We start from the raw sequence: 14876 nt of genomic DNA on the forward strand, positions 1-14876 counted from the left end.
CTGACAAATACACATTTTTCAAGTATTTGCAGTAAAAATGCGAACCTCTACTATAAGATGCGGTGTAATAATGGTACATTATACTATATAAAGACAGTTATGCGGATGAGGTAGTTGAATTTAGGCCACGAACCATTCAAAACCCTCTGTTACACAGAGCAAAGCTATAAACTGGACCAACTAGATCTGAAGAGTAGTGCCGTGAAAGCAACTTTAGACGCCGTGTAGTATATGTCCATCTCGAACTCAAAGCAGTGTGCAGAAACCATTATAATAGTGATATATATATATATATATATATATATATATATATATATATATATATATATATATATATATATATATATATATATATATATATACCAAGATCGTCACCTCTCAGTGTTATCCTCATAAGCTATTATTTTGCTTCCCAAACATTTAAAAAACTACGGTCAATATTTGTTATCTAGTATTAAACTTATTTTGCGATAATCATCTGTTTTCTGTCAGTAACAGTAACCTTGACCTTTGAACATTTGACCATACATCATAAAGCGAAGAAATACATAACAGGTTAAATAGATGTAACAGTGTAACATTCGGCTTACTGATTTTAGCACGCTGCCTGCTAATCGAGATGCGGTATTCTTTCTGATCCTGCGTCTTGTAATGTTTATATTCATACTTTGTATTGCATGGTTGTACTACACTGACACGAATGATTAATCTAAATCCGGTATTGGCATGCGCATTCTTATGAGAGAACCGAGCGGACCAGAACGTTCTTTACATCTGTGGGGATCCATGCACCATTTCAGTTTCCTATGATTATTCTTATTCATCCAGATCAACGTTTCACGTCGTTTATATTCTACTTAAAATGTATACTAATTATTGCTTTTTAGAAGGTTTCAACTGGTCCGTTATAGATGAGCCCTTCCGAATATTGTAAAAGGTGAATATTGGTGGGACGGGGCGGCAGTGATCGATGAGCTTTGTGACCGAAAGGTGTAATAATACCAATGTATCAACCCTAGTCAAATACCATGGTGCGTCTTTGGGCATGTTACTTGACTCCAATTGCCTAGGCACCTAAATAACGTTTAGGTCAAAAGGTTCTGTCTGCAATCCAACTCTGACTCTTCCTGTCCAACACACCCGGTACTAACCAGTAAAGATTGATAACTTTCCGAACACACGCCAATCATATCCAGCGAAAAGGGTAATAGTGTTTACACACACGCTATCTTACATACATACTATTGCTTAATGGAGGTAGGATGTAAAACAAGGGCAATACAATGTAAACTATGTTTCACGCAACTATACTATACTACCATTCAAAGGCATGAATGTTTATAAGCACATTATTTCTTCAGACACAAACACAAACACACTATACTATCACACTAGCGTAAGAGGCTGTAAGTTGCTGTTGTCAGCAGAGACAAATGAATCCAAAAAAATATACACACCTATGCAAGCAAAACGAGGAAATAATTTTAAGTAGTGCCTCTATTTTCTAGAGATAAGGGTAGCCCTGGAAAAGATCTACCTATTTATCTATCTATCTATTTCTCTATCTATCTATCTATCGATCGATCAATCGATCTATCTATCTATCTATATATCTATATATATATATATATATATATCGATCGATCGATCTATCTATCTATCTATCTATCTATTTATGTATCTATCTATCTATCTATATATCTATCTCTCTATCTATATATCTATCTATCTATATATCTATCTATCTATATTTTTCTATCTATCTATATATCCACCTATCTATCTATCTATTTATCTATCTATCTATCTATCTATCTATCTATCTATATATATATATATATATATATATATATATATATATATATAAGTAGTTAAGTGGGACAATGGGGGGCCCCGAGTGGCCGAATGGTCTAAAGCGCTCTCCGTTACAGATCACTGCCATCTCACCTCTGTCTGCGTGGGTTCGAGTCTCGGATTCAGCCTATGTGGGTATGTGAGAAAGCTTGCCAGTAGCTTCTCGTGGGTCGGTGGTTCTTTCTGGGGTTTTCCCGGGTTCTTCCTCCACCATTAATACTGGCCGCCATGTATAGCCTATCGTGTGCTGAAAAATGGCGTTAAACCCTAAAATAACAAATAAAATAATAAGTGGGACAATGGAAATTTAACATGGAGAAAAACGCTGGGCCACTTTAGGGACAATGGGAATTTAACATAGAGTTTGGGTCTGTCTAGGGACAAGGGAAATTAACATGGGAATAGAGTTTGGGTTTGTCTAGGGACAAGGGGAATTAAATATGGGATTTTTTTTTATTTTTTTTTTTTTAAATTTAGAAAAGGGGTAGGCAATGGAAAGGCTATCTCTTTTCGAGAAATATGGCTGGCCCTGAAAAGGGCCTTTGGGTTTTTTCTTCTTCTTCTTTTAACTTCTTAACTTTTTCCACCATCCTCTTATTTTGTCCATCATTCCTTTCTTCTTTTTCTTTTCTGTTTCTGGTATCCAGTCCGGGTGACCCATGGCTCGGAACTTGGCCTGTATTTTCATCCAGTTGTTATTCAGTTGGTCGAATTCTAATTTCTTCTTCTTATTCTGTTCTTCCTTTCTTTCTTTAGTCCACCTTTCCTTTATGTTTTCTACTTCTTGGGTCATCACTTGTTTCATTATTTCTTCTCCTTTTTTCAACCTGTTCAGTCCCCTCTTCATATATGACAACTCCGTCCAATACACTATATGTTCTAGGAAGCACCGGACTTGGATGACATAATCCAGTGCTTCCTTCAAACTCCCCACTCTTACATAAGGTGGGTCAATAAATCCTCTTGATTTGTTGACTTCATCTTCTATCATTCCTTCTATTATATGTCTGGCGGCCTTTATACGTTCGACTTGACTGGTTACCAAGTGTTCTTTATCTTCATACTCCCATTCCTTTTGTATCCTTTCTATAGCATATTCTGCATCTATTATCCAGAAATAGATATGCCTCAATTGATTAAATAAATCAGTCACTTGCGTCATCTTGTCTAGATTATTCTTTGTAGAATGGTTTGAACGACGAATACTGTGGGTTCTTATACGAAAAGCGCGGACGTGAAGGAAAACATCCCCCTACTTTTTCATTTCATATAATAAAACCCAAACTATACTCTCCACATACGCTAAGAAACAATAAACAAATCCATAATCTACTATCCACACAATCGTACGTGAGCGGGTACAAACACAAACACACAAACACAAACACACAAACACATACGCTAAGAAACAATAAACAAATGCATAATCTACTATCCACACAATTGTACGTGAGCGGGTACAAACACAAACACACAAACACAAACACACAAACACATACGCTAAGAAACAATAAACAAATCCATAATCTACTATCCACACAATTGTACGTGAGCGGGTACAAACACAAACACACAAACACAAACACACAAACACATACCCTCACACTATCTTAAAAAAGAGTTAGTGTTTATATTCACACTACTCTACCTACACATTGGCAAATTGATGGTTATTTCTTTTCTAGAGTATTGGGTAGCCCTGAAAAGGGCTGTTTTTTTGGAACTTCATGGACACCTGGTTAATGGTGGCACCTTCCAGGCCTGGCGCCACATACACATCTTATCCCCCAGTTACTTTTTACTTTTTTGGGGGAGAGAGCAGAGGCAGGATATGTCGCTTCAGAATCCCAATTTTCGCTCTCTGGGATTCTGAAATTTATTCTTCTTCTCTTCTTTTCCTTCTCCTCCTCCTCTTCTTTGTTTCTTCTCTCCTCCTCTTTGTATCTTCTTTCCTCTTCTTTATATCTTCTCTCCTCCTCTTCTTTTTTTCTTCTTTCCTCCTCCTCTCTTATCCTTCCCTCCTCCACAATGGCTTCCGCGGCCAGTTCATTCAACAGGCGCCTGGCATATTCCAGATGCACATGAAGTTCCAACAGTTTAGACAGTCTCGTGTTCATTTTTGGTGTTTGACAATCAACAAGGGTAGCTAGACTGCCCAGCGAGTTTCAATTTATAGTGAAAGCGCGGACGTGAAGGAAAACATCCCCCTAAAAAAACATAAAATTGATGTTACCTACATCATGACCAAAAACAACAACGCGCGGACCTAAAAGAAATACTCACTCACTTTTGTATGCTACCCATCACTATTTTAAAATTTTGTATAAATCACTTCATTAGACTATCCACATACGCAAAGCAATCCAATCTAACTCCAAATATACACCTCAAACACCAAAAAAACATGATTTTAATCTACTATTCATACCAACTTACTTAAGCACTTACTAACATACAAACACATACCCTCACATTTTTTAAAAAAGAGTTAGTGTTTATTTTCACACTACTCTACCTACACACATTGGCAAATCGATCGTTATTTCTTTTCTAGAGTATTGGGGTAGCCCTGAAAAGGGCTGTTTTTTTTTGTTTGCTATGGCATTCTTTTTTTAGTTTCTAAGAATGCGATGTCCTCTGAGGATAGACTTTCTGGCGATAGGTCTGCTTCTTCGGAAAGAAAAGAAGAACACTTTGGTGTCGATACGGCAATCGACAAAGCCTCTGTCAGGTTCAGGTTGCTGCTGCTGCTGCTGTTGTTGTTGTTGTTGTTGCTGCTGTTGCTGCTGTCTCTGAAGTCTGTACTTCTCTGTCCATTCTTCTTTCTCCCTGTTCATTTCTTCTCTGAAGAGCTCTTCTATCAGGTCTTCAGTGACATTTAACATTCTCACATTCTCTATTTCTTCTGGCTTCGGTATCAGACTGTGTCTGACCCTATGCAAATTCACGTAGGCTTCGTTGAGTTTAGCTAGTTTGGAGCACATCTTCTTAGGAGGATGAGTCGACAATGGATGGTTAGACTGGAAACAACCGGGTTCTTAAAGTCAAAGCGCGGACGTGAAGGAAAACATCCCCCACACGGTTTTTGAGTCGCAACGTTTAGTGAGTGTCATGAGAGGGATAGTAAGAAATGAAAGAGCATCAATCCAACATTCTTATAGCTAAACAAAAGACAAAGGCATTTTTTTCAAAACACATTTTTTGTTCAAAAATCACTTAACACTAAACAACAACTCTAACATTTTTAACAATAATCCAACATCATAACATCAAACAATTTTTTTCAAAACACAACATTTTTTCCACAGTCTCATCACATTCCATCTTTAAAGTTTCTCCACTAGGTAAAGAGGGATAACAGTCTTCCATGGTTTCTAGTAATCTAGGATGACTTCTCTCAAACTGTTGATTTCTATGGTATTATCGAATTCTGCATACAGGATGACGTTCACCGTTTCATCAGGGTCTCGGTCTTTAAACTGAATTTCCACACGAATCTGGCCGGATTTTATAGGGTGGAAATGTCCCTCGTCGCTGCCTTGGTCTGGAGTGAAATCGAAAGCCCACAAAGCGTAGCCTCCTGCATAATCCTCGTACGTAATGCCGTGACTGGTATTGGTTCCTAACTGTCCGGTGGCTTCGTACAGGGACAAGTACGATCTCAAGTAATTCTTCTTGGTAAAGTCAGGTTCGAAAGGTCGGGTACACAAGGTCTTGCCATCGCGACTGACTTCGATTTTGGACACGCCAAAGTGTTGAAAGTAGAAAGGATTTTTTTCGGCAGCTCAGTTGAAGGCTGTATTCTCGACGATACCAACGATCAAACGTTTGGGTAACTGTCCTTGGAACAGATGATCTTCGATCATGGATCGCTGTTTCTTGGGAATGGTGAAGGTTTTCACTTCCACGCGTCGTATGGGATACTTGGCGGTCGTTCTGCTCAACGTCTGACTGATGTCGTTTCCCACTTTAGGTAACACTTCCACACGGCGTACGTAGAGTCTGGCTTCTAGGATTTTGGTTTTGTAACCGTCACTATCAGCCGTCAAATGGAAAGCGGCACTGCTACGATTCAGTCTCAGGCGGACATCCACCCCGTTCAGCAAATACTTTTTTGCAACCACATGTCCAAATGCAAACGATCCATCAGTTCTAAACTTGTGTCGGCTCCCGTGATTCTCTTTCTTCGTTCTACAAATCCATCATTGTTGTCTTTCTTTTCATCAGTTTCCAATATTTCAAACTTGGTAGGTTCGTCAGCTTCCCATACCACACAGGCATTGAGATGAGTGTTCTTGGCATCTATTCCGTACGTCAAGAGATTTTCCAGGTAGGCACGATAAGGGTAAGTATCCATGCTGCTACTGACCAGTTTGTTATTCAAGTACAAGTCCACTCCACTGAACAAGGAATGCATGAATATGTTGACGGGAGCTACTGCTTCATCGTCTATAGCACCTCCAGTCTTATCTAGAATTTTGACTTTCAGGTACAAGTAACTGCTATTCAGATCGATGTAATCTTCGGGCTGTCCTTTGATTTCAAACTCGATGGGAGCGGAATCGGTCAGTGAGGAGACGGGGTGAAATTCCACCCACTGGGATTCTTGCATGGTCATCATGATAGGGGGCATGGCAAACAGATCCAGTTCCGTCTTGGAACAAGCGCAAGATTCTCGGTGCATCATTTTTTTGTCTCTTTTCTCAATAATCGAAAACGTCTAAGTCTCGAACGGTTCTTCTTTTCTTGGCCTTTCTAGCTTGAAGTCTGGTGAAAGGGTGTTTTCTTCGTCGTCTCTTTCTGCCTTGTCCTTGCTGAATGCCTGACTCGGTAGCGTGCAGGGCATTTATAGGTGTTTCTCGTTGGCCTAAAATGTCTTTGCCCGTTTGCAGCAAGACATTTTTGCCTGCCCTCATGAAGGCTTCTTTAGGGTTTTGTTTGTCGATGATGACATTTTGGAGAAATTCTTTGCCTTGCGTCAGTGCCGCATCTTTCAAGGCGTGCAATCCGCGTGTCACCATCGGTTTCAACACCGGGGCCACCGAACGAAAGGCCGATTTTAACATGTCTCCTAAGCCGTGTCCTCGCTGTCGAGCAACCCCTCGGTACACTGGATACATGACTTAAGAGTCGTGAGAGAACCGTTTTCGAAAATGGAGTTTCACCGTGACTTTTCCTTTGGTGAATGGAATATTTTGTCCCAGATCTCCTTTTATAGCAATGTTGACCGTGTCCAAATACGACTTACTGACAGGCAAATAGTGAGGATGGACAAATTCGCGATGGACGTGGTAAGTGTTTCCACCTTCCTCGTCAGTGTTCGTGGCAGAATCCACTTTGAAAGGAATGACACGCAGTAAAGGTACGGAGGTGTGTCCCACCACGTTGTACTCCACCACATCGGAATACACGAACATCAAATTCAGTCCTTGGTTCAGTTCTACCGGGGCACGAAATAACTTGCTAAAAGACTCGTTGTCGTAAACGATGGGTAATTCGTTTTTCTTGAGCATGACCTTTCTCATGTCCATGTCTCCGCCCAACATGTCAAACAATTCAGGACAAAATAAAATGGACAGGATTTTACTTCGTTCAAATTTCATCAAGAAGCGACGAGCTGCTTTGTGGTACTCCATGGTGACATTTTTGTTGACATGCTCCAAAGCTTTCAGAAACACGGTATTAAACCTGGAGGTTATGGTGCTGACCAAATGTTGACCACTAAAATAATAGCCTGGGGGAATGAACAAGTGATAGGTGGTGTACTTTTGTGTACGGGTTTTCTTGTCATATTTGACATTGCTATCCATCCACTGTTGCATTTCCTCGTCATGAACTTCCACATCAAAAAAATTTTGATTGGGAAGGACATTGAGGACTTGGGTCGGGTGAATCATTTCTACTAAAGCCACTTCCCAATGGGCTTCGTGATCTAACTGGATGGCCTGAGGTAATTTGGCCGTGTAACAGTACAACGTGTTCTTGGGAAACACCTCCATGGAACTGTCACTGGGTAAAGTTAAGTAAAATTGGTTTTGGTGACTCATAATTCCAGAGTTCTGTGGCTGTCCGAGGGGTTACTGGACGTCAGAGGCGTGTCTCCGTCTAAAATGGGGTTCTGGTTGTGATTGAAGTGGTGACTGGCACTGGCACTGGACACAAGGTTCCCGTGGTTCCCGTTCGAGGTGAATTTCAGGGAGGGATTAGGAAGCAGGTAACCGATGCAACTGCTCAATAAAATGGTCCACAATTGTTTGTCTCCTTGTTGCAAACTCAAATTGGCGATGGCTGCCCCGATGACACAATACACCACGAAGATTTGGCAGAAAAAGACGATTTGCGTTTTAGGCACACGTTCTCCACACCACACCCACAAGGGTTGTTTTTGTAAATCTTGCACAGAAGAACTAGGTGAAGGAGGAGTGGTCGACGTAGCTGCGTCTGCTGTGTAAAAGGGCATGATGGTCACTTCTTTTTATAGTCGATGACTTGCGAAGCGTCGATCCAAGAATCGAAACTGGGTGGATATCCTTTCCAACGTACTTTGACTTCTTTGACACGTCGTTTGCCCACTTTACGGGTTCTGCGTTCGAGAATGCTTTCGATGTCGTACACGTCGTCTTCTTTTTTGGTGACACGTTGTAACTCGGGCAAATAAAACGTTCCTTTGAGCACTTCTCCGTTCATGTCTTCCAATTTACTGACGGTAGGATGACGGCCATGCACTCGTCCAGTGACGCGAAACAATTCGGTCGTCCAGTTAGGTAAGTAACCTTTGTCGAAAGTGCGTTTGGTTTTGCCAATGCGCACCCAATCTCCTACGACCAACATTCCACTTTTCTCGTGGACAGCCCTCGTCGGGGACGTACCAAACAGACGCTGAAACACCAACACTTCGTTGTCGGGAGTCACGTCTTGCGGGGCACGTCCGATGCTTCGATGGTAAGATTGGTTGTACGCTTGCACCAGGTGCGGTAAGATGTCGATGTACTTCAGAGTGTGGTGATGCGTAAAATATTTCCACATGCGTTCTCTCAAAGTGCGTTGAAAACGTTCCACGATGCTGGCTTTGGTTTCGGGATTCTCGGTGGTAAAAAAATGAATGTCACGTTTCTGTAATTCTTTTTGGAAAGCTTGGTTCAGAAATTCGGTGCCTTTGTCCGTTTGCCATCGAAGAGGGTGACGACCGCTTTGTTTCAACACCCGTTGCAGGGCTCGCACTAACTCGCTGCTCGATTTGGAAGTCAAGGGCACGACCCAGGCAAATTTGGAAAAGACGTCGATGACACAAAACAAATATTTGTAGCCACGATTGTAGCTGGCCTAATGAGAGACATCGGCTAAATCGGCTTGCCATTGATGATCGATGCCTTCCACTCGGGTGCGACTTCTGGCAAACTTGCGTCGAATGGGTTTGTGTAAAGTGTAGGTAGCTTGTTCTTGTAACCATCGTTGCACTTGAGGTAAACGGAGACTTTTCAGTCGCGTTTTGGCAGCACGATATAATTTTTGAACTCCTGCGTAACCTGCAGGATGGGAGGGATCGTAGTAAATGCTGGCTAAGACTTTTTCCATTTTTTTTTGTGTTGGTTGGTGTGTTAATAAGATACCCACTCTTGGAGGATGCTACTATTTTTCTCTTGGGGTATTTTGTTGGATTGCAATGCTTTGCGTGTGCGGCCAGCAATAGGTGTCGAAGAGGAGAAGGATGTCTGAGCGGGGGATATCGGTTCTTGTTTCACTTCTGTCTTCACTTCTGTCTTCACTTTCTTTTTCTCTTGTGATGAAGAAGGGGTGGCCATCATCTTTTTAATCCATCCAATTCTGGAGGTAGGTGGTGTTGTTAACTTGCGTACTTTTTCTGGTGGAGTTTGAAACCCTTCCTCTTCTTCTCCTTTTTCTGTCTTGGTCACGGGTACTGGTGGTACTGGTACTGTCACTGGTACTGGTGATGGTGCTGGACTTTTCATCAAGGTCTTAAAATCTTTCAGAGTGGGTAGAGCTGTTTCGTCTAAAGCTTTCTGGTGAAAGAGTTGCAGTCGTTGCAAGAGTTGACCGTACTTTTGCGATTTTTCTGTTTCGGACAAATCTTGGCGATCCATCAAGGACTGCAATTCGTGTTGTAACTGGGACATCTCGCTCAAATGGGGATTGGGAGGTAAATGCGGGGTGTGTTGTTCTTGCCACCGATGATATTCCATCCATCGTTTGTAAGGCACTAAAGCTAGTTTTCGTCCTTCCATGGGGTTGTCAGGGGTCGATTCTGAGATCTTGGAACTTCCGAGGCCTTTTTATCTTGCTCCCACCAGTCCTCCCAACATGGTTCCCAAGACTCCTTTCAGTATGGGGCCTAACAAGAGAGGTAAAATACCTCCACGTTGCACTAACATCTTCTTTTTTTGATGAATGGGAATTTTCTTTTGAACCATTTGGCGAAGAACGTGACGAAGTTTGCCTAAGCATTGTTTCTGGTGTTTGGACAAAGGGATCGTGCCTTTCAAAACGTTCAAACAACATTCGCACACGGTATCGATGACCTCTTTAGAGGCTGTTTGAATGAGTTTTTTTCGTAAGGGTGGAGAAGCTTTGGACAGGACAGATAACATGTCCCCATGTTTGGCTAAACGTGGTGGCAGTCCTTTCCTTTTCTTTCCTTGGGGTTTTCTGGAGGGTGACATCTTTGAGTCTTCAGGAGCACCAAAAAAACACTGATACCCGATTTGGTCACAGGCCTTTTTTATACTGGAACGCGTCGCCACTGATTGTCTTTACGTCGTATCAGTTTGAGGACAGGCATGACACGTCGTGCAGGGGTACGTAACGGACTAAATCGAGCCAGTTCTTGCTTGGACAAATCCAGTAAACTTTGTAACGTGCCCGATCTTTCTTGAACTTTGATTTTGGGAGAAGGTACTTTGTGAGCAGCAGCCACTGCCACTAAATTGGAAGGTCCTGCCACTGGGGAAGTTCTTTTGGGGGTCATCAACGGAGAAGTTCTTGGTGTGATCACCGTCTCCAAGTACTCTTCAGTTCTGGGTGTCATTAACGGAGAAGTGGACAAACGTGAAACTACCGCAGACGCAGTCACCGCCGTGGCAGGTCGTGGTTTGCGAGTGTAAGGTTGCGTCCTGGCCGAAGTGCCTCTCTTGCGACTAGTTTTCTGTGGACTTTTCTTTTTCTGGGGGCTTCTTTTCTTTTTCCGGGGTGGTGGTGGTGTCTGGTCAGAGGAGGGTCCTGCCACTGGAGAAGTTCTTTGTGGGGACCTGGTCTTTTTCTTCTTGGGGCTTCGTTGGACTTTTGTCTTGGGGATAACTTTGGGGGCATTAGGATCCCATCTTAAGAGTGAGCGAATGATGACCCCTCCTAGAGTACCGCTCCCTCCAGGTTTCAAAATGATTTGTTTTTTGGTTTGAGTGTCGATGCGGTGATCGGCCAGTTGGACCAAAGCGACTTTGTTTCGATCGAAAAAGCGTTTGGTTTGATGAGGAATCTGAATGATTCCTTGGAGTAATTGACGTGCCGTCACCGTGAACCATCGTAAGACTTCTTTGAGACTAGCTTCTAAGACACGAGCTCGTGTTTGTGGATCTTTTTCTCGACTGATGCCATACAAGGCACGAATCAATTTGACTGGAAGATGCGACTGAAGGGACGTCATGTTCGCACTGAGAGTGAGACAGACGAAAAAGGGTATGAGGTTTTTATAGATTTATTTATGTGGAGTGAAATGAAGTCGAGGACGGAGACGTGTACAGGACAGGCCCTCCGTCTTGGCACCAGTGGTGAAACAAGTGGGTACGAAATCGCAAATCCTCAGGAGTCGTAGGTTTCAAATCGACGAGTAAATAGGCGTGTGGCGTTTGAGTGGCATCGTCGTACGCCTGAGTCAGCCAAGGCGTTCCTAACTGTTTGGCTAAGACTTGCACTTGCGATTTATCTCGAGGGCTTTTAAACAAGACCACGTAATGCGCATTGCGACTGATGGTGCGATGGGCTTTACTTTGTTGAAACAAATTTTGGGTGATGTAAACGACACTGGCATTACGGTGATGCCCTTTGCGCGTGAACCACAGTTTAATTTCTTCTTCATCTTCTCCTAACATGTCGTCGAAAATGACCAAATGGGTTAGACGGGAGTCAGAGACGATGCCATCGTCTTCTTTAGGAATGCCTTCCACAAACACGATGGAATCGCCTTGACTTTCTCGCAAGAGGCTGTACGCCGATTGCCACTCTTTGTAACACCACACGATTCGTTGAGGGGGTCGATCGATCAAATGATGTTTATGATCGATCAAACGTTTGACGAATTCGGTTTTGCCTGAACCGCTAGGTCCAGCAATGAGCATGTTAAAGGGATGGCGAAGATACAAAGCCTCCCAACTGGCACGATCTAAGTGTTCGTCGATGACTTTGACAGTAGAGGAAGAGGGAGCAGAGACAGCAGAGGCAGCCATGGTGTGAGAAATGTCACTTGTGACACGAAAAACAAACAAGACAAGAGTTTATATGCTTTTTCAGAACACGTTTATTGAATGCTTCAAACATGAATACGAAAGACAAAAATGCATAAAAGCCAAAGGCTTAAGTACAAGAATAAAAGGCACATGATAACCATGAACGTGGAATAAACACAAGTGTCTGTACAACATGTTTTGGGTAAAGTTCTAACCAGTTCTATAGTAGGGGTAAGGTCACACAAGTGTCCTCCCGAAAGGGTCTTTCAGGCCTATCCACGACAGTCCTGTCCTGGGTGACGGGTTCTTCTGGCACCGTCACTAACACAGGTTGAAAAGTAACTTTTTTCCTTGAATAACTCTCGTGCATACTGGGCCACCTCTTGTGTCCAAGCCTCAAAACCCTGGTCTCGGTGATGTCCAACATTTGACTCCTAACCAATCTGGTTTCTTCTTCGTCAACGACATGGTAAGTTACTTCAATGAACAATGAACTATCGATCTTGCCTAGGGTTCCTTTTCATATACAGACCAATACCAACGTGACCGTACGGTAAGGTGAAGTGATTGGGAAGTCGCACTCGCTTCTGGTATACAATTTGATAGACTTTTTCCAAGCGTCGACAGACGATGTGGTGAGTGGGTAAACGTACAATCTTGTTCGGTTGATAGGTGGTCACTTTAAAGTTTCCATCCTCTCCCGATTGCAAGGCTTATTTCAATACCCCAAAGTTGACCACTCGACTGGTACGATGATTCAGAGTCAGTCCTTTCACTTTGCACGTCGTGTGCACTTCTCCTTGTTTGTCCCGGTATTCGTAGCCGTAATTTTTGGGACCACCACTGACGAAACTTAGAATCTTGTCGTCGGGATGCTCGTCTGTCCAGGCTCCTAAACGGTCTCCTTCGATGTCAGGGTGATGTTGAATCGGGTGATGGATGTAAATGCAACTGTCCGTGTCAAAGTACAGGACGCGTTCTTCTAACAGTTCTAAAGCTTCGTACAATTTTAAGCAAGCATGAGCTGTCACGTAAGCCGCAATGATGACATTTCCAAAGGGGTCGTCTTGTACAAAGTCCAGATCTTCTTCGTAATTGACCAAGATCAAATCCTCTCGAACGACGTCCACGTGTTTCATGTATTTGGTTTTGTCGTGAATCATCTGGAAGTAGCGGGAAGGTTCTGTCAAATATTCCGTCTTGGGTAAACACGGTCGTTGTGCCATTTTACCCCACAAGCAATTTAACATCACTTTGGCAAACGATCGCCTGCCTTCGTTTTTTTCGATGTGGTATAAAGAGATGCCTTCTTGTGCGTAGTATTTCTCTTTAAATTGTATTTGGTCTTCGGGAGTGTGACACCAGGAAGGATAGCCGCTGGCTTCTTGTTTCAGTTTCAAAAAGGCATCCACGTAGTCGGCGAAAATGCCTTTCTGAGTAGGGTTACCCTTGTGGTACTGTTGTGTCTTGGGAAAGTGGCAAATTTCGTACACTTCTAACAGCTGGTATCCCATGTCCAGAGCTTTGAACAATTCCACGCTGACCCAGGTTCCCTTCAAGGCACGTTCTTCCTGGCTGTGATGGCAAGGTTGGTCCTGGTTGCACGTTTCGGCACAAGTACGGCACAAGGGAAACATCAGTTTGCCTTGACAATGGTGAGGTAAGACGGGATGGTATAGGTTCGTGGGAGGCAAAACTTTACACTTGATCAAGCCTTCGTATTGTCGAATGTTTTTCAGGTCGATGTGTTCCGTGAACAATTGCGGGTGCCCTACAGGAAAGCGACAATATTTGCAAACGTAGGGATACAGCGAACACACGTCCAAGTATTTGATTTCTTCTCCTTTCTCTTCGTCGGCTTGGTACAGCAAACAGGTGGCATTGGTCCTTCCTCCGTACAAACTATCCCTCGGGTTCAGCGGGTCCATGAACTGGTAACTTTCCACGAGGCGTTTAAACTCGGGATCGGTTTTCAAACGGTGATCGTACTCGTGTTCCCACATTTCCACCACTTGGTATCCTTGCTGTCTAACTTTAGGCGTCGCTGACAAGTGTCCTGGTACAAGTCTTCCATGGTTCGTTGCAAAAACTGATTTTTAGTGCCACGGTCAGGGTAACAGACAGGACATCCGTGAAATAAGCAACCGTTAAACTCGTACACGATCTTGGGGTTTTCTAAGTCCCAGCCATCTACCGAATACGTTCCGATGGTCTTTTCGCCTCCTCCGTTGCGGGCATGCTGAATCCATTTGTCTTCCTTGTCGCACAAGTAATGTAACCAACGTAGGGCTTTGACCGAGTATTGACACTTGACATAGTGGGTCGTTTGAGGACTGATGACAGCCACGGTTTTTTCAGGCATGAATCGTTGGCGGTACACTAAGGAACACGCTTTGGCAATGGTGCAAGCTTCTTTCAAAGGATCGACCCCTCCGTGTTCCATGAACAGTTCTCGAAATTTTCCACAGCAACGCCGTAAAATGTCCACGTCGGAACGACAATACTTTAACATTTCTTCCTGAAAGTCGAAAGGGTCCGAGGTGTGAGCTTGGTACCAAGCGTAGA

The sequence above is a fragment of the Sinohyriopsis cumingii genome, chromosome 8, assembly GCF_028554795.1.
Source record: "Sinohyriopsis cumingii isolate HCF-2022 chromosome 8, ASM2855479v2, whole genome shotgun sequence".
Lineage (NCBI taxonomy): Eukaryota > Metazoa > Mollusca > Bivalvia > Unionida > Unionidae > Sinohyriopsis > Sinohyriopsis cumingii.